Below are 21,937 nucleotides of genomic sequence, written 5' to 3'. Positions count from 1 at the left end.
TTTTTTCAAGCCTATGGCTTTAAATAGAACTTGTCTGCTATGACTTCCACATCTGTACCTTAAGATTCAAACCTGCCCTAGAACTCCAGAATCATGTACCCAACACCCTGCTGGATATTTGTCTTCAGGTGTTTTAAAAAGCATCTTAAAATTAACACAGCCAAGATAGAACTCTTGATTCTCATAGAACTCAACTACCAAACTAGCTCCTTTCAGATTAACTTTTTTGAATAAATAACTCCATCCAATTTCTTAAGCCAAACTTTCAGGGATTTTCCTTATTTCTCATTGTCCATCAGAATCCCCACTCCCAAATGTACACATATAAATTATCCACATATCATGTAAACTTTGCCTTCAAAACATATCCTAAATCTGTCTTCTTCTTTTCCATTTCTACTGTTTAAACCATGATTGCTCAGATTATTCATGTCACTTTAGCTAGTCCCCTGTTTCCATTCTTCTCCCAACACAATAGTTTTTTTGTTTTGTTTTGTTTTTACTTATTAAGTTTATTGAAGTGTGATTTACATGCAATAAAATAGCATCTATTTTAAATTTACAATTTGGTGAGTTTGTCAAATGTATACACCCATATGATCATCAACCCTATCAAGATACAGAATATTTCCATCACACCCACACCCCAAATTTTCCTTGTATCCATTTGTATTTTACCCACCCTCACCTCTGGCCTAGGCAACAACTGACATCCCATTACTATAGATTAGGTTTACCTATTCTATGATAGTATATACATGGGTTCATATAGCATGTGTTCTTTTGTGTCCTAGGTAGCTCAGCACATTTTTTGAGATTCACAAACATTGTGTCTAGTAGTTTGTTTCATTTTATTGTTTGGATATACCACAATTTGTTTAAGAAAATAGAGAAAATCTTTGTGATCTTAGAGGATAAAACTACTAAATAGGCTATAATAAAAAATTAACACCATCACAATGAACTGCCCAAAATTAATGTTAACTTACAGCCCAGGGAGATGTTGCTAGGGAGTATACCAAACAAACCATCCATTCTAAAAATCACATAATCAAGAGGATGTATATGTCTAAGCCTGTTCTTCAGTGGGGAAGTAGTAAGGTATAGTAATTAGTTAAACATAATTAGTAGATAAACAGTGAGTTTTGGGGAAAAGAGATTATGTTTTCTGGGATAATTACACACAGGTGACAAGCTAAAAATGGCATAAAATCCCTTGAAATTCTTACATAAAATTACAAGGTATCTGAGGCATCCACAGTGGAGACAATATTCTCCTCCAGTTAAGGAATGGAAAATTAATTATAGGGCATTTCCAAGTAATGTACTCAATACTGCTGTAGTATTAAGTAGACAGAAAGTCCTGCTTTCAAACTGAAATTGCTTTCTATTATCTTTAATAAGTGATGTGTGTACTTGATAGTCTGGATAACCACTAAGGAGTCATTTATACAATATGCCTCCATTTAATGTGAAATCATATGGAAGGTGTCCCAAACAACTGTTCAGTTTCTTTTTATCACTTAAGCCTTAATTAATTTTATTTTATGTTCCACTTGTTGAATGTGCTCTTGGAACTTTGTTCCGTTGTTGGGTGAATTATTCTATGATTTCAGTTATGTCCTGCTGATTGATATTTTATTCAAGTCTTTGATCTCCTTAGTAATTTTCTGCAGAAATTTCACCTATAATTGTAGATTTGTCTAATTTTGTTTACAGTATTTTTCAGTTTTTGCTTCATAGATTTATGAATGTTATTAGATACATATTCAGAATTATTATATTTTCATGTTGAACTTACACTTTTATTATGAAATGCTTCTTCTCATCTTTGTTAATATTCCTGGTTGTGAGGACTTCTCTGGATATTTTCCCATCATTTTACTGTTAGACAATCCGTAACTTCATATTTAAAATGTACTTCCTCTAGATGACATACAATTGGATTTAGCTTTTAAATCCAGTATAATATTCTTTGGCTTTTATTTGGAAAGTTTAGAGCATTTATAATTAATCTAATAATTTACATGGTTGTTTTAAAGTATGATTTGCCTATTTGTTTTCAATTTGTCCCATATACATTTTTTTTGAGTTTTATGGTTTTATTAAAACAAATACAATGTGCACACAAGCTGTCTATTCATTTTCTTTGCTGTGCAGCCTGGCGTTGGGATTGGTGACTCTGATGACCAGCTAGGCTGCTCTTTCCACAATGGTTTTGTGGTTCTTAGAGGAGACATTGTGAGCAATCTCAGCACAGTAAGATTTGTTGCACATCAGCAGCATTTCAATTTTCTTTACATTGTGGACCGGGAACTCCCAGAAGCCACTGGACAGCATGTGCTTTGTTTTCTTATTTCTCCGATAATCAATGCTGGGCATCAAGATCTGGCCCCTGAATCTTCTGCAAGTCCTATTGTCAATGCCCCTAGGTTTCTGCCAGTTCCATATAACTTTGACATATCGGTCTGACTGGTGTTAGATGGACTTCTTGGTCCTCTTTTTGATTATCTTTGGCTTCGTGAGAGGTCTGAGGGCGGCCATGATGCCAAGGAAATGGCTGCCACCTTCGTAGGCAGCACCAAGAAAGAGAGTGTCCCATATTTTTTGTTCTTTGTCCCTGCATTCTTTTTGACTATTTAAATACTTTCATTATTCAGTTTTTCTCTACCATGGTCTTACTAGCTATAACTTTTAAGTTTATACAGTAAGAGCTCTAGGATTTGCAGTATGCATCTTATCACAGTCTTTCTTCAAGTAATATTATGCCTCTTCAGTTTTAATGTAAGAAATGTATAACAGTACATTTCTATTATACCCTCCTCTTCTTTATACTTTTATTGTCAAATAATCTACATCTATGTATGTCATAAACCCCACAAATATATTATTTTTTATTTTAAACAATAAAATATATTTTAAAGAAATTTAAAAATGAAAGAATTTATTTTATTTACCCACAGTTACTATTCACAGTTATTTTTTATTAGTGAAACTCTGGTTTACTCTTTCTTCAGCCTGAAGAATCTTTGGTTTCTTCAGATATTTGGGTGATGAATTCTCCAAGTTTTTATTTTCCTCAACATATTTTAGCTTCATTTCTGGGGGATTTTTCTGGATATAGAATTCTAGGCTGACAGATTTTTCAACTTTGTAAAGGTATTGTTCCAATATATTTTGGTTTGCATTGTTTCTGATACAAAGCCAACAACTTTCTTATATTTATTCCCCTGAATTTAATCTTTTCTCTGACTGCTTTTAAAATTTTCATTATAACAATGATTTTATAAAATTTGAACTACATGTTTTTGCTTTGCTTTTTTCCTTATTGGAACTTTTTGAGCTTCTAGGGCATGTGGCCTTATAGTTTTGAACAAATTTGGAAAATGTTAGTCCATTATATCTTCGATTTCCCTCTACCTCCTTTCTGGAACTCTAATAACACTATTGTTAGAGTTCTTAGGGTCATCCTACTGTTCACCCAAACTAGATATGTATTTGTTTCAGTATCTTTTTTCCCTCTGCGCTTCTGTATGAATAAGTTCTATTATGTCTGTAAGCTCACTGATATTTTTTCTGTGGTGTTTGATCTGCAGAAAAGTTTGTCAATACACATAATGTATTTTGGGTTCTAGACATTCTATTTGGCTCTTTTTAATATACTGTATTTCACTCTTCTCTATGTTCACATTTATATCAACTCTTGAATGACCTGGATATTTCCTACTTCCCAGTGCTGAGGTACCTGAATTAAAGGTCAGGAGTCACTTAGGTAAAGTACTGAGGAATTACTGTTGTACATTTGTCACCATAAAAAATGATCCTTCATCATAGGCCTCTCTTTTAGTCAGTGGGTTCATGGTCTGAGAATTGGATCACATCTGGAATCTAGGGAAAAAAATTGTGACTTTCTTTTTTACTGTCATTTTTTTAAATTTTATTTTTTTATTAGAATATAGTTGCTTTACAATATTGTGTTAGTTTATACTGTAGATGCCAGAGTGTTAAATTTTGTTTCACAGGATAATGCTCTCATACTGATAAACTCACTCAACTCCAACTTTCTTTTTGGTTCTGTTCCCCTTCATTCAGCATCCTCAACATCCAATCCTGTGCATCTACTCTTGTCGCCTCATGGATATTGGTATGTTTTAGCCAAATCCTGCAGCAACGGCAGCACCTAGTTTTCCTCATTCCTTAGCAAGGCTAATAGTTCTCCATATGGATGTTCTGGTATTGGTGCTGGTACTATCTTAGATCGGGTTTCCTGAAAATGGAATTTTTAATGGGAAAGTTGATGGACAATGTTCTTAGGAAGTTCACCTGTAAGAATGTGAGAAAGGCAGGATCTGGCAGAATGAGAAGTTGAATCACAATGTACAGTTGACCGTTGAACAATGAGAGAGTTGTTGAACAACCCTCCACACAGTTGAAAGTCTGAGTATAACTTCAGTTGGCCCTCCCTCTATGTGGTTCCTCCTCATATGCGGTTCTGCATCCATGGATTGAACAACCACAGATCATGTAGTACTGTAGTATTTATGACTGAAATGTATTTAAATATAAGTGGAACCGTGCAGTTCAAACACACATTGTTCACAGGTCAACGGTAGTTGCAATTGAGCCTTCAGCTGATTTACAGAAATCCTGGAACTTGGTGGGCCCTTTAGAGTTGTCCCAAAAAAAGATAAGGATTCCAGGTGTTTGAATCTCTGCATTTATAATCACTGTCCACAAGCTTCCTTTATCCACTGCTTACCCAACCACAGGAAGGAATGTGATTTGAAGAAATCAGCTCCTTGGTACCAAAGAAAAATCCCACTGAATGATTAGCTTTAACTTTTCCATCAGCAGTTGGTCGATAGATGCTTTGGTCCTAAAGAGGTGACCTGGGCAGAAAACCCAATATCCACTATAGACACAAAATGTTGAAAGCAGTTCCTTCGTTCTTTCTCTCTGATTTACACACTTATATTTTCAATTGCTTAGTGCTAACTTACACAGCCGACTTGGTCAAACTTAGCATTGTGCTCCTTCATTCTATTTAGTAAAATCCACTTTTTTTTTTCTATTTCTTATCTCAGTTTTTGCATCACTATTTACCTTGTAAATAAAATGGAACTCTGGAATTCATCCTTAGACCCTCTCCCCCTTTTTTCTGTCTTTAAATTTTTTTCTGATTAAAATGCCCTTTCATCCTCTTCTCTACATAATGAAATTTTATGTATTCTTTAAGATTGAGCTCAAATATCACTTTCTTTGGAGCCACCTTTGTTGCTCTAAGCAAAATTAATTATTCTTTCCTCTAAACCACCAATTTACTTTGTACATTCTATTAATCCTCTAGGCTGCCACACAAAATACCACAGACTAAGTGACTTAAACAACAGGTATTTCTCCCAGTTCTAGAGTCTAGAAATCCAAGACCAGGATGCTGGCATGGTCAGGTTCTGGTGAAAGCTCTCTTCCTGGCTTGCAGATGGCTACCTACTTGCTGTGTCCTCACATGGCAGAAAGAAAGCATCTAAGCAAGTGCTCTGATGTCTCTTCTTATAAGGGCACTGATCCCATCATGAGAGCCCCACCCTCATTACCTCATCTTATCCTAATTACCTCCCAAAGGTCCCATCTCTAAATGCTATCACACTGGGGTTTCAAGTTTAAACATACAAATTGAGGGGGAGGAAACATACATTTAGTCCATAGCATACATTATTCTATCAGAGGACTTACCACGTTGTAATAGTATAATCAGTATATATGTATAACTTCTCTTTATACCATTAATTTCTAAAAGGCAGGCTCATTTCCTTTTGATTTTCAGTGACTAGCACAGGGACAGCTATCAGGTTATGTTTAAGACTTATTTGCTGAACTTTGAATAAATCTGTGTTATTCATTTGCCACATTTAATATAAAATGACAAATCTGGGTTTCTAATTCTATGTTTTTTATATGCTGGTAGCTTGCCAATATCAAGATTCTGGTAGTGATGAATTAGTCATTCTTAGATGGCAGACCCTATTTTGCACTCACAGAACAATAGAACTTTATAGCACATTCCACAAATGTAATGAATTAGATGTATATTTAGCTCCTTACTATTTTTTACTCTAGTTCCACAAGGATAGAGACTATGTATATTCTATCAATCACTACATATCTTATGCCTAATACAATGCCTTGCATTAAGAAGACAGTCAATACATTTTTAAGAAATTATAGACATGAATACATTGCACTTGCAGATCTGGAAAACACTGCTATGGAAAAAATACAACATTTCAAATATTCACCAAGGAAGAATTTTAGGCAGATTAGCTTGAGTATTAACTGCTGATAAAAAACCAAAAACACAACAAAAACAAAACCATCAGTGATTCACATAGAAGTAGCACTTTAAAAAGATAGAAACAGCCTTCTCTGAGAAAAAGCATGTAAATTTTGAAGGTAAAATCCTGAGCTAAAAGAACAGCCTTTGTGAGGACTAGCTGTAGTTACTGACCAGTTATTAAAACTTCTAAATATTCCAGATATTGAAAGCCCTGAATGCCTTAAGTCAGAGTTTAGTCACATACAAGCACATGCTTAGAAAACATTAGATCCCAAGAAAATAAATGTGACCTTGATAAGCATGGTATTTTATGAAACAAATACCAACTCTGTCCACACTGAAGAAAAGAGGCAAAGCCCAGTGGAGGATTTTTAAGGAAACATATTTGGTGAAAAGGAAACAAGAGTTGCTTACTAACTTACACAGTGAATGATAAAAATGTTAAAATGTCAGTGGGTAAGAGAGTGGTAAGGACTATTATATATATTAATATGTTACATTAAATATTTGATATTTACATGTATCTTCAAAAATGCAAAAGAAAAATTTTTAATGAATTAATTTCAAAGATGTAGTAAACTTTTTATTGTTAATCATGAAAATCAGCTGAGCTCAGAATTGTCCATTCACCCATCTCTGTTCATCCCTCGGTTGAGTCTCTCCTTCAGTTGACTACTAATGAAGCTATGTAATATTGGTTCCTATGAAGAGCATATTTGATGGAGGAAACTGGGACTTATAAACTAAAATCAATGTTTGACTTAAATTATGATAGAAACCCATTAGCCAAAGGACAGTTATACATACAAGCCCATCAGTGCCTCTGAAAATTGATGACTCAATAGGCTGATTTAAATAGGGATGACTCACATTCCAGTAAATCATCATTACTGTGAGTAAACCAGGTTGTAACCTTTCAGTGATCTTAGAAGAAACTGCTTATTGATCATAAACAAAAGTCATAGAATTTGATACAAATGTAATGAAATGAGAAAGAGGGAAGTATCCTTCATGTTAATGGCAGTTGACACTACAATGGATCTTATTTTGAAGTAATTCGTATCTACTTTAATGGGGTTTTCTCCCACAAGAAACATTTTCCAAACCCTGAAATTTACTTTGTTCATTCCCCGTGATGTGTGGCAGGATTTATTTTCTAGAATAATGGCTTTAAGCCCATTGAGCTTTCTTCAGTTTGGGACTTATAACCTGTTTTTATTTCTTTCTTAGTTATGATTAAACGGAATAGCACATATAAATCTTCACAACTAATCATTAATTTCTTGTAGGCATTTTTCCTATGCAGTCTCAAGGTAATTTTCAGACATGTAATTTTAAGTGTAACAGCAACTTGCCTTTAAAAAACACTAAGCAAAATTTGTCCTTTGTTCTATCTCCAAACGTCTGGATTATAGTTTGTTTTTTTCTTGAAATTTCTTTTTACATTAGAAGTTCATATCAAGTAACAATAAATGTTTTAGTATTAAAACAAGGAGTTGGAAAAAGGCTTTTTAAAAAAACTTATTTTTAATAATGACTATACGTGGCTCAGTATAGGCTGAGATATGAATGGGAGTCTCCCTTTTACTACCTTCAAACACAGAAATTTTGAATAAAATAAAATCCTGAATAAATATCCTCAGTAGGAAAAAATAATTATTTTATCACTGAATTGTCTTCTACTTAAGTTTTAATTACAGACTCTGTGTGTCAGCTTAAAAATAGTTTACATTTTTGGCAGAAATGCATCCATATGAATATGCAATTTGAGCTCAAGTTTTTGTGTTTAATAAAAATATAGAAATATTATTATCATGTCATGTATTAATAAATATTAACACTGTAAGGAAGATATCTGTTTAAGCTCATAAATTCTAAAAATGGGTCATTTTTTTGACCCATTGTAGAATGGGTCATTATTTTGTAAATCTTGAATAATAAACATATTAGAATTAGCGCTTTTTTTTTTGCCATGACACATATGGTATCTCTGATTTTACCTTAAGTATATTTGTAGGATAAATACAGTACTTGATAATTTAAATATGTTATTTTAAAATGTAATTGGAAATGGTACATAGAGCGTTTGATCAGAATGAAATAAACACAATTAAAATTTGTATAACCTTAGTAAAACCAATCAAGAAAAAGGAGAGAAAGATAAAATTATCAAAATTCACAATGCCAGAGGAATAGTTTTATATTCTTTGCACTTAAAGTAAGAGACTGTTAGGATCAACTTTACACAATAAACTTGACAACAAAGATAAAAGGGAAAAATTCTGTGTAAAAGCTACTTACCAAAATTGACGTAAGAAGATATAGAAAGTTTTAACATCATTGTAAATACTACAGAAATTGAATTAATTAAATAAATCTTTCTACAAACCTCATAGCATTCCACTGGTGAATTCTATCAAACTTATAAAAAATAAATATATAAATACTACAATTTTATACAAAAACATGTTTAAGGATTGTAGAGGAGGAAACATTTCCCTATTTAATTTATGTGGTCATCATAACCCTAATACAAAAATTTGATAAATATATTATAAGATTACATAGATTGAAAAAAATCCTTAGATGTAAATTGAATCCAACATTTAAAAAGAAAATATGTCATGATCAAGCTGGGTTTATTCCTGGAATTCAAACTTAGTTTAACATTTTAAAATCAACCAACATAAGATATTAATAGAATAAATATTATATATTTATCTCAATAGTCACAAAAAAACCCATTCAACTCACACTCATAATGAAAAAGATGAATAAAAGATAATCTATTCACTCTGCAAAAAGTCATTTAAAAATGTAGCTAAGACCACATATAACGGTGAAGTATTGAACTTTCCCTCCTAAAGATCAGTAACACGGCATGCATGTCACATATACTGTGGGTTCTAGGCAGTGAGATAAGGTGATAAAAAATGAATAAAAGGAATGAAGATCAGAAAGGAAGAAAAAAACCTGTCTCTATATTTGTAAATGACATGATTGCCTGTGCAGATAATTCTAATTTCCAAAGCAATTACCTTAATTAATAAGTTAGAAAGGTTTCCAGGTACAAAGTCAATATAAAAAAAATCAATTATATTTCTATATAATTGCAGAAAACAAATGAAAAAATTATTTTATGAGTTGTATTAACAATAGTGTCAAATAATATAACATAGGTAATTTTCTTTCAAAAAATGCAGGAACTTTGCAGTGAAAACATTGCTAAGACAAATTAAGACAAAAAGAAATGGAGAGATATATCTTTTTTATGTATTAGAAGGCTCAGTGTAGTTAAAAACACAATATATGCCAAAATGCAATACAAATCCAATCAAAATTCTAGCTGATTTGTAAAACTTGACAAGCTAATTCTAAAATTTAAATGAAAATATGAAGGGCTTACAATGGCCTAAATAATCTTGGGGAAAAAAAAAAAAAAAGCAAAGTTAGAGAACTTAACAACCTGAATTTAAAGCTTAGTATAGCACTATAATAATCAAGACAATGAGGCATTGGCCTAAAGACAGGCAAATAGATCAATGGAACAGAAAAGAGACCAGAAATGGACATATACTTGAAATGCCAATTGAATCAAGGTAATTCAGTGGTGGGTGAAAGTAAAATCTTTAAAACAAATGATGCTGAAACAACTAGATATCAATATTTGGGGAGAGGGGACAAAGATCTTGACTCAACTCCGATTGATCAAATTCAAAAACACAAATTTAAGTGTACTACAGTCCTAAACATAAAAGCTAAAACTGTAATGCTCTAGATGAAATGATGGGGAAATATATTTATGACATGAGAGTAGGTAAGTAAATATATCTTTTTTTTTTTACATCTTTATTGGAGTATAATTGCTTTACGATGGTGTGTTAGTTTCTGCTTTATAACTAAGTGAATCAGTTATACATATACATATGCTCCCATATCTCTTCCCTCTTGCGTCTCCCTCCCTCCCACCCTCCCTATCCCACCCCTCTAGGTGGTCACAAAGCACCGAGCTGATCTCCCTGTGCTATGCAGCTGCTTCCCACTAGCTATCTATTTTATGTTTGGTAGTGTATATATGTCCATCTTTGACAGGACACAGAAAGAGAATAATTCTAAAAGAAAGAAAATAGACTAACAATCAACATTTTTAAAAATCTGTTAATCAAAGGACACTATAGAGACAGAAAAAGTAACCACAGACTAGGAAAAAATATGGCAAGGATATATCTGACAAAATACTTGTATCCATAATACATAAAATAATGCTACAACTTGGTAATTAAAACAATCCAATAAAAAGGAGGAAAACTACTTGAATTGACACTTCACAAGGGAAGGTATATGAATACCAAATAATCCTATGAAAGCATGTTCAATGTTTTTAGTCATCATGAAAATTCAGATTAAAACTGTAAAAAAAAAACCACTACACACCCACTAAAATGGTAGGGTTAAATTTATTAAAAATTAAAAAGACAAAAACTCAAGTGTTGTCAAAAATAGGGAGTATCTGAACTCTCATACATTTCTAGTAAAAGTAAAATAATACAAAAATTTTGAAAAACTGCAGTTTCTTTAAAAGTTAAATATATACCTACTTTATGACCCAGAAATTCCAATCCTAGGTATTTATCAAAGAGAAATGAAAATGTATGTTTACAAAAAAACTTGTATAAAATATGCATAGAAATGCCCATAGCCAAAATCTAGAAACAACAGAAATGACCATCAACAGAAAAATACATAAACAAACTGATTATGGTAGAGTTGTATTATGGAATACTACCCAGCAACAAAAGGGAACAAATTACTTATACATAAAACATCATGGTTGAATCTCACAGACATTCTGAGGAAAAGATGTTGAATACAGAAGAGTACGTACTTGATGCTTCTATTTATATAAACTTCTAGAAGAGTCAAAACTAATCTATAGTGAAAAAGGTCAGAAAAGTAGCCATTCCTAGGTGAGTGGATATTGAATGTTAGGGACACATGAAAATTTCTGAAGTACTGGAAATGTTATATATCTTGACAAGGTTGTACATTTATCAAAGTCATCATATTAAACACTTATGATTTGTGCATTTGCTACAATTGATGAACCTTCAATGACACAACACAATCACCCAAAGTTCATTAGAGTTAACTCTTGTACATTCTATGGGTTTGGACAAATGTATAATGACACGCATCCATCATTATAGTATCATACAGAGTATTTTTACTGCCCTAAAAATTCCCTGTGCTCCACCTATTCACCTCTACCCCCCATTCCTTAACAACCACAAATCTTTTTACTAGCTCTATAGTTGTGCCTTTTTCTTTTCTTTTTTCTTTTTTTTTTTTTTTTTTTTTTTGCAGTACACGGGCCTCTCACTGTTGTGGCCTCTCCCGTTGCGGAGCACAGGCTCCGGACGCGCAGGCTCAGCGGCCATGGCTCACGGGCCTACCCACTCCGCGGCATGTGGGATCTTCCCGGACCGGGGCACGAACCCGTGTCCCCTGCATCGGCAGGCGGACTCTCAACCACTGCACCACCAGGGAAGCCCCTTTTCTTTTTTTAATACAAGAAATAATAGAAAAGTTTTATGTTTATGGGAATTTTCCAACAAATAAGAAAAACAAAATAATGATATATTATTATATATCAGAGAGGAGGCAGGGCAGAGAGGAGACAGCTCCTGGAGTGATATCGTTAAGTAGATAAGGCAAGATGTAGTCTAGCTCATAAGTAAAGGAATTACCTTTGGACATAAATAAGCACTTATGGATCATCCATGATAACAGATGGGAAGGCAGACTATGCAGGTGTAGATACCTGTAGATGGGTAAGGCAAGGGGTGGGAGTCTGTGGAAGTTTTCTCCTGATAGCTTCAGTTTGCACAATGAAGTAGGAATCAAAGTCTTCCAATGAGAATGATGATTTAGAGGAGACATTTTAATGATCTGAAGAGAAGGAGACTATATAACATGAGTGGAACAGTGAACTAAAGTAAGATTTCCAGAAAGTACTAAACACTCATTTGCTCTTCTTGTTCATGAATTTATAGTGGGACGAAGGTGTGTAGTTGCATGTTCTTTCCAGTCCTATCCAATTTCATGGAGATATATATATAGATAGATAGATAGATATTTGAAGAGTTAGATTTAACCATAGCTGTAGTTGAGCTCAGCTACCTAATGAAGCAAGAAGAGAGGGACAAGGGACTTGAGGGTTTATCAGAAGAAATGCTTAAAATGATTGAGTAATTTAAGCAATGTAAGTTGGGAAAAGATATTAAGAGTGTGAATTACTATAATCTCAACTGATTAGAGTGTAATGAATGGGTTGTTCGAGTGGGGCATGCGGTACTAAAAGAAGAGCCAGAGAAAGAGAAGTGATATTCAAAGTGAAATGCAGGAAATAAGGATAATGAAAATTTTAGTTTGGGGTAATAATGAGGTATAGAATAGGACTAGGGAATAACTGAGGAAAGACAGCGGTCAAGAGGAGATGTGCTCAGGAAATTGAGGGGGCAAGGTACTGGAAGTTTCATCTGTGTGAATCTTGACATTGCAACAAATTGACAGGAGGGGTGTTGAAGATCATGGCAAACAGCTGAGAGCTAAAGTCTCTGAAAAATGAAAGTAGAATGATCAGGCATAGGTAAATGACAGAAACAATGAGAGGTAGTGGGTAACCAATCTGTTATCAATCTGTTATCATGAGATTCAAATCTGGATGGTGGGGATGATTAGAGAGAAACAAAAGAGAATGGTCTGAAATGGTCTTGAAAATAACCCTGAAGAGTATAGATAAAGCCAGCCCTACCTTAAACCCCAGTGATAAAGCTGAGGTGAAAAAGCAGACATTGATGGAAACCTGCAAAGGAAGTATTGTCTTTGAAAGAGAGACTAGGTTTTTTTTAAGTGCTAGAAAGTGAAAGCATGTTCAGAGAAGATAACAGATTGTGGGTTCCAGTGGAAGGATTTTGGAAATTAAGGAAGAGTTCGAGAAAGAGAGAGAATAGCAGGTAGAAAGGGTGATTAGAGTGAGCGAGGTGACCCTGACTGGGAAGCCTGAGTTCCTGGTGGCAACTATAAAGGGGAATAGAGGGTTTAATAAAATTACTTGTTTTGGATTTAAACCAAATGGAGACAGCAAGGCTGTGAGAATGGCGGGGGTGGGGGGCGGGTAAGAAGGTGTGGGCATCTGGTTCATTACCTCTGCTGATTGAGGAAAGAGATCTGGGAACTCAGGGCTAACTCAGTGTGAAGACATTTTTATGGTTGGAATGATGGCCATAGCAGGCCTGGAGACATAGGCCTTGACCATTACATGGGTTTACTCTTGACTTCTATTAACAAAGGGGTATTTTGCACCAAGTTGAATCCAACTTAGATTTTTCTATCATTTGTAAAGAAAAGTTACACAGTTTTAGCTAATATATATTAAGCATTTTGTAGATGCCAGGCAATGTAAGTGTGTAAGTATATACATGTTTTAACTCAATTAATTCAAACAATATTATGAAGTTAATGTGATTTTCATCCCTCTTTTACAGATGACAAAACTGACAGAGAAGGTTAAACATCTTGCCTAAGATCACAAAACTGGTAAGTGTTTAAAGCCAGGATTTCATCCCAGAGAATCTGGCTCTATAGACCTTGTATTTACCTAAATGCCAATAAATGAGACAACAGTGTTTGTGTGTGTGTGTATGTGTGGTCTGTCTTAATAAGAGTTTCATTTTCATATGTTAAATGCTCACCTAAAATAAATTAAAAACAAACAAAAAACCCCAAAGTTTTAGAAGTAAAAAAAAAAAGAAAGGAAAGAAATGCTCACCTAGAGAAGTTCCAAAACTGTGCATAGAATGAGAAAATTATGCTGCTCTGTTTTAATTCTTAGCCTTTAACTGGACACCTGGACTTATCACCTTTTACATTTGGGGATGAAAATGATGTGTTTAATGAATTCAATTATTTCCTCTTTGCAGATTTTAACAATTGAACTATTGAAAACATTCATTTCCACCTGTTAATTACAGCTATTAGACAGAATAGAAACACTTTCCACCTCAGAAATAGAAATTTAAGGAGTACTTTTGACAACAATGCTCCCAAGAACATTCCTTGTATTTGGTTAGAGCTCAGTCAGCAAAGATACACACATGGGCTGTGAAAGCAGCACAGAAGTGGAAGCATCACTAGAAAAAAACGGAGAATAACTCCTCAAGGAACAAGGTGATAGAAAGGTCAGTTATTTGGAAAGCCATTAGACAAGAGCCTGTTTTTATTTTTTTGCCCAAAACTCTGCATTTGGGATTCAAGGGTGATGTGTTTGATCAATCATTATTTGAAGATGCAGCCAGATGGACGCTCAAATTGTATGCTTTGGCTCTAAGTAGGTGGCCGGTAGATTTTCAGGATAGGTAGATTTCTTACATGCCTTAATGTTCAATTTGACAACTAGCTAGTGGTCATTAAACCAGCCGAATCATTGTTTTGCATTAATATTTTCTATAAATTAAATACTATTTTGCAAATTTAGTTAATTATAAAACAAATCTCCAATTTAGAACATTTAGAATGTGTTAATTCATGGATTTTTTTTGAGGGGGCACATATGTACATTATTCTATTTTATCAAATTTTATTTTTCCTTTCTATGGCTTATTATTAACTATGAAAAGAAATTGTTCATAAATGTCTGCAATTTGTTCTCCTGCTTCTGGATGGGAGAAACCACACTGAAGAAAAAAAAAAAAAGAAAGAAATCAATACAAGACTGAAGTCAATAAATGGAGGCTTAGTGCAGTACCTACCACAGGGAACATTTCTCCTTTTTTCAAAAATCTATTTAATAAAGTTTAATTATACCAATTTCTTTTTACTTTGTCCACATGGAAACTAACTACTTAATAGTCTTTCTTGTAAGGATTATTCACACATTTGAAAATTATTTTTCAATTTGTCCTTAACCTGTTCCTTCTCCAACTTAAAGCATGTGCAATTCTTTTTGTATTGGTTTTATTATCTAACCCTTTAATCATCTCTGTATGTCTTGCTACATAATTAACAAGATCTGCAACATTCTTCAGAGTGAGATTTCAACATATGAAGAATCCACATTTCAAAAAACTAAATAGAAGGTGGAAAATACATTAACTACTTCCATTATCTGTCATCCTGCCAATGGTCCCAGGACTGTCTCCCAATTCTTAAAATACAATCAATACCAGATGAACTTTCCATATGAATATAATATTCTTGGTACTCAGGACTAAGAATATTTCCTTGCTGTTTACCAGTAGTGATGATAAATTTCTACCAAACAAACTTATTTCCTTGCAGTCTCTTTTGAGATCAATACTAAGCGTTGCTGGGAGAGCTGAAAGGAACTCTGGGACCATGGACACTTGCATTTTAAAGTGTCTTTTTTTTGTCTCAGTAACCTCATGGCTTTCTGCTATTCATATCCTAGATAATGCCCTATGCGGTACCCAGAACAGCAGCCTTACTCAACACTTCCAAGCTCTTCAGGGCTAGCAAAGCTGGAGGAAGATCTGACCATGCCTCAATGAGCTGAGCACTGCCCTAGCCAGCCTGACTCCTAGACATTTTGCAAAGAAATAAAGGGGACCAACTAGGACAGAAAGTTAGGCTCAGGAAAGGCAATCCCATTTACGGGGCTGGAGGAAGAATGAGCACCCAAGCAACATGGTTGAGTTGTTCAAGGTTGTTCCAACAAAGAATCTTGATTGATCATCCATTATCAATCCACCCTGGTGAAAGGATCCTTACAATCCACTCCATTAACATACTGTCCCCAAATTTTTACCCAAATTGATCAGACAACCTTTCACTTGGAACCCTAAACTCTGGACCTGACACACCACCTTTGCTTTTTATTTTACCAATTACCCTCTCTCCCGCCTTCCCACTGTGTAGATAAGCACCACAAACATTAGCCCTGCAAAGAGGATTTTATTCCCTGGGTAACATCACCCCAACTACCAATTACTGTGTGCTCCTTACTGTGCCTTCATACTTTGCCTTTTATAATTAATCATGTTTAGTTGCTTCTTTTAAGTTAAAAAATATAATCTCTGCTCCATTTTTAACAGCAATATGGGCAACCTGGATGCCTTTTTACTCTTCCAATGTTGGTACAATATGAATCATAATAGAGTAACTCATAAATATCACTTAAAATTGAATTGGTTGGGCTTCCCTGGTGGCTCAGTGGTTGAGAGTCCGTCTGCCGATGCAGGAGACACGGGTTCATGCCCCGGTCCGGGAGGATCCCACGTGCCATGGAGCGGCTGGGCCCGTGAGCCATGGCCGCTGAGCCTGCGCTCCACAATGGGAGAGGCCACAATGGTGAGAGGCCACAATGGTGAGAGGCCCGCGTACCGCAAAAAAAAAAAAAAAAAAAATTGAATTGGTTGGGGTTTGGGGAGGCTGAGGAATTTGAAAGTGATCATTTACTAGATCATAGTCTCAGACCAGCATTATTATTCCATAGCCAGATTGAATATGGGCCATCGTGATCACCACGTGTAGTCTACCCTTGTGGTCTTGCCAATGAGAAGCTGTCTAGCGTCTCCCTAACACATAAGTGAGCATAAAGGATACAAGTAGATTGCCTTTAGATTGACCACTATGCTTTCTGCTAAAATGAGTAGAGTCATTTTCATGTCATTTGCCATTTGACCTCTTAACATATATATCTGTGTCATTTTAAATTTCTCTTTGTTTTCTTCTATTTTACAAGCCCGATATTTACATATTCCTTTGTTGTTTCCTCCTCATCCTCTTGATACTGGAGCATGCACAACTCCATCTTTGAATTTCTCTATTTATACTCCTTCCCTAAATGATCTCATCTAGTCCCATGGACTTACATAATCTACATTATGATGTGATGAGTCACAAATGTATATCCCTATCCTATATCTTACTTGGAATTCTAGCTGCCCCTCTTGACATGTCCATATAGACATCTATTATGCATCTTAGACTTACTGTATTCCCAAACCAAATCCTTATTCCCCCTCTCAAACCTGCTTTTCCTTCCACTTCAGTCTTACTCATCTGAATAAATAGCAATTTCATTATTCTACTTGCTCAGAATCCAAAGAACCAAAATACTTGGAGTTAATTTTGACATCTCTATTTCTCTCATAACCCATAATCTAGCAATCTATAAGCAAATGCGGATGGCTAAACTTTCAAAATATATCCCAACACTGAATACCTCTCACCACCTTCACTATGATCCACCTTGGTCCAGGACAATGTATTCTCTCTTCAGGATTATTCCAGTATTCTACTAAACTGTCTCAAACCCTGTCCTAAGTCTCATCTACATATAAGAGTAATACTTTTTAAAATTAAATCATCTTACTCCTTAGGTCTTGCCACTTCTCAGATATAATCCGTTTAATAACTTCTCATTTTACTCATAGTAAAATCCAAAGTCCTAAAATCATTACAAGATTCCACAAAATCTGACACCACCCTTACAACATTCTACCTCATCTCCACTGCTCTTCCCTCACTCACTCTACTCTAAGCTAAATGTCTTTTCCTCCGACACTCTAAGCATGTTCTTGACCCAGGGCCCTCACTCATATTCTTTTCTTTCCTGAAACCCTCTTCTCACAGATCACACAAGGTTGGCTCCCAAAGTTCCTTTGGGTCTACGTTCAAATGTCACCTTATCAAAAAAGCCTTGCCCAACTGCTCTAAATAAAATAGCACTTTTACAACCCTGACTTTCCTAACCTCCATCATTTCCTATTCCCCTTTACATCGCTGTATTTTTCCCCAAATTTTTTATTAACATCAGATATACTCTATATTTGATGTTAAATTTGTGTTTACTTGTCATCTGCCTACTCCCATTAGAATGCAAGCACTGTTTTTTTCTATGTATTCTTGTATCCCAGTTCTTAGAATAGTAATTTAGCCTAGAAACACTGATTAAATATTTGTTGAATCCATTAATTAATTTTATAAGAATGCTAGCATGGCTTCTTGGAATGCTAACAGATTCGTTTCTTGTAAAATTAATATACTTCTAAAGTAATCAAACATACTGTATTCTCTCAGATGATTTCTGCCCCATCTAATTAATAGAATTGTATGAACATTTGGTTATTGTATTTTTGTCACTCCCAGTAAACATCGTAATTTAAGCCATGAATATAAACAGAACATAGATATTCAAATATGTTTTTTCCTCAAATAAAACATAGGAATTAAAAACAAAAGTAAGGTTAATGTTCTGGTTAATCATCTTACCATAAGAGGTCATAAATTCATTAATAAAAATGTATTTAGCTGAGTGCTAATGTAATTGGAGGAAAACACACAAACGAAACAGAACATCAGCAACAAAATCATCACTCCCAGTTCCACAACTTCTGAGGAGTTATTCTGAGCAAATAGAAGATAATATCTTTTTTTTTTTTTTTTTTTTTTTTTTTTTTGCGGTACGCGGGCCTCTCACTGTTGTGGCCTCTCCCGTTGCGGAGCACAGGCTCCGGACGCGCAGGCTCAGTGGCCATGGCTCACGGGCCTAGCAGCTCCGTGGCATGTGGGATCTTCCCGGACCAGGGCACGAACCCGTGTACCCTGCATCGACAGGCAGACTCTCAACCACTGCGCCACCAGGGAAGCCCAGAAGATAATATTTTTACTGCAATCCTACCAGTTGCCTAAAAATCTCTTTGGGTTAACAAGCACTCTCTTAACTTCTAAGTTTTAGTAGGAAGCTTAGTATAGATGGGTCTTTATTGAAGAAAATATCTCAAAAAGAGGTCTTAAAGGTCAACCACTCTATGTCATAAAGTGACAGTAATTGGGGGTTGAAGGCAGCTAGAAGGGGAGAATAAAGTTCCTAAAGCAGGGCTGGCTGAGGAGATGGCGGTTATTTGGCTAAGGAAGGCAGAAGAGGTGTGGGATATAATCAAAGAGAAATCTCCCCTTGTGCATTACCATATGTGAAATTTTAGGTTAGTATTATCTAATGTACAAATTAAAATGAGTGCTGACACTTGAACTAGACCATAATCCCTCCTTAGTTTTAGTAAAACATTCTAGACTTGGAAAAGTCTTGTGTTGCTTCTGCTTTGGCAAGAAGAGAATAGGTGCAGTGTTCAGCCAGAGGAGAAATGCTGTGAAGAAGAACATCAGGTACAGGGGACAAGATGCAGAATTAACATATCAGTGGAAGTGGGCAAGGGGAGCACCTAGGAATGGGGAGAAACACACAATCCACAGAGACTCTGAGAAGAAGCTGGTTTATCCCACAGCGTGTAGGAGGCAAGAGTGAGGTTATTTAGGGTGACAAAACAGAAGTTTGGCTTATACAGAAGACAGGCTCACACATCTAGTCCTCCAGTTATTCCAAGGTTCAGTCTTGGAAAAATAAGAAACAACAAACAGACTGCATCAGCTTACTAACCACAAAACTCCTTTTACTGAAATGCACAGTACTTCCTTGTTAAGTGCCTGGCTTTTATTTAATTTCTTGACACTCTGTCTTCCTCTTTCTACAAATTATGCAGCTCTCCTTTTCAGCTTTGCCTGAACTTCCAGGAAGTGCCAAGTTAAATTTTAGGCTGAAGCAATGAAAATGTGAGACATAACAGCCACTCAATATTTGTTGAATGAGTAAAGGAGAATAGTTAATAGCAAGACATTAAACTGGATCTATCCTAAATTCGAGGATTATGGTTTTGCAGGGAAAAGTACTGATGGCCTGCAAGTTTTGGATTATATGAAGACTCAGGGAAGTCATTTCCCTCAAGTTGGGATAATTGCCCCCAGAAGAGACTGAGAGGGAATACCTGAGGGCATCTTCCGGTAATTAAATATCTAGGTTATCTCAGCCAGTATCTCCAGCAGGTAATGTTGACAGATCTTTCCTGCTGTGAAAGATTTAAATATAAAAGAGCTTCCTCACAAAAAAGGAGGCTGCTTTTCAAAGCTTTGTTGAAAGCAACACTTTTTCTGCTTCTTTCTTTTGCTTTTTGCTTAGCTCCAGTTATTCTAATTTTCTCAGTAAAATTGCATTATTTTACTCAAGAAAGCATTTGAGTGTCCAGTTTATATCACAGATGCTGGAGAAAATAGATGTGCAAAGGAAAATCTATTGGCAAAGGCCATTTCTACTTCAGCATGCCTCTTGGTCTCCTCTCAAATGGCCTGCTTTGATGGAGGAGTTGAGGAGTTTAGAAAGGAAATTTTCTTTCTCTTTTTGGTGGGAAAGGGTAGTGAGGGTGGATTTTTATCTGACAAAATTAGATGGTTTTAATTATTCAACCATCTGTTGTCCATGATAATTTTAATACCTACCTAGGTAGTCATTATTTGGGAGATCATTAATATAGAACATTAATAATTTAAATGTACAAATAAAATCTTCTGGCATTTGAAGTTCAAATACATTATATATTTTCATTTAAAAGAAGTGTTAGGCTACCTAAGTGGATATGTTAGTTTTGTAAAAGACAAATAAAAAACAAACAAAAACCTCAATTAAATAGAGAGGCCTCAGATTTGGGAGACCAGAAGGGGAACCTCTCATGCCCGACAAGGATAGCAGAGCCCAACAGGGAGAAGAAAGTCTCCTCTTCTTTCCTGGCAAGAACTTAACCAATAAAAAGCCATGGACTCAGGAATCAGCCTCTCTGACTTCAGACTATACTACAAAGCTACAATAATCAAGATAGTATGGAACTGGCACAAAAACAGAAATATAGATCAATGGAACAGGATAGAAAGCCCAGAAATAAACCCACGCACATATGGTCACCTTATCTTTGATAAAGGAGGCAAGAATATACAGTGGAGAAAAGACAGCCTCTTCAATAAGTGGTGCTGGGAAAACTGGACAGGTACATTTAAAAGTATGAAATTAGAACACTCTCTAACACCATACAGAAAAATAAACTCAAAACGGATTAAAGGCCTAAATGTAAGGCCAGACACTATCAAACTCTTAGAGGAAAACATAGGCAGAACACTCTATGACATAAATCACAGCAAGATCCTTTTGGACCCACCTCCTAGAGAAATGGAAATAAAAACAAAAATAAGCAAATGGGACCTAATAAAACTTCAAAGCTTTTGCACAGCAAAGGAAACCATAAACAAGACCAAAAGACAACCCTCAGAATGGGAGAAAATATTTGCAAATGAAGCAACTGACAAAAGATTAATCTCCAAAATTTACAAGCAGCTCATGCAGCTCAATAACAAAAAAACAAACAACCCAGTCCAAAAATGGGCAGAAGACCTAAATAGACATTTCTCCAAAGAAGATATACAGTTTGCCAACAAACACATGAAAGAATGATCAACATCATTAATCATTAGAGAAATGCAAATCAAAACTACAATGAGATATCATCTCACACTGGTCAGAATGACCATCATCAAAAAATCTAGAAACAATAAATGCTGGAGAGGGTGTGGAGAAAAGGGAACACTCTTGCACTGTTGGTGGGAGTGTCAATTGATACAACCACTCTGGAGAACAGTATGGAGCTTCCTTTAAAAACTACAAATAGAACTACCATATGACCCAGTAATCCCACTACTGGG

The 21,937-nt window shown here is 35.2% G+C and overlaps 1 pseudogene across 1 annotated transcript; it reads right to left on the bottom strand.

The window, feature by feature from the left end:
* Positions 1-2,136: 2,136 nt before the first annotated feature.
* LOC307184812 (putative large ribosomal subunit protein eL32') lies at positions 2,137-2,559 on the bottom strand (annotated as a pseudogene). Its single transcript has one exon. The product of its transcript is annotated as a putative large ribosomal subunit protein eL32' (transcript).
* Between the last annotated feature and the right edge of the window lie 19,378 nt (positions 2,560-21,937).

This window comes from Stenella coeruleoalba (assembly GCF_951394435.1).
Source record: "Stenella coeruleoalba genome assembly, chromosome: 3".
Taxonomy (NCBI): domain Eukaryota; kingdom Metazoa; phylum Chordata; class Mammalia; order Artiodactyla; family Delphinidae; genus Stenella; species Stenella coeruleoalba.
Note: the sequence above shows the minus strand (reverse complement) of the source record. Positions and strands in the feature narration are given on the sequence as shown.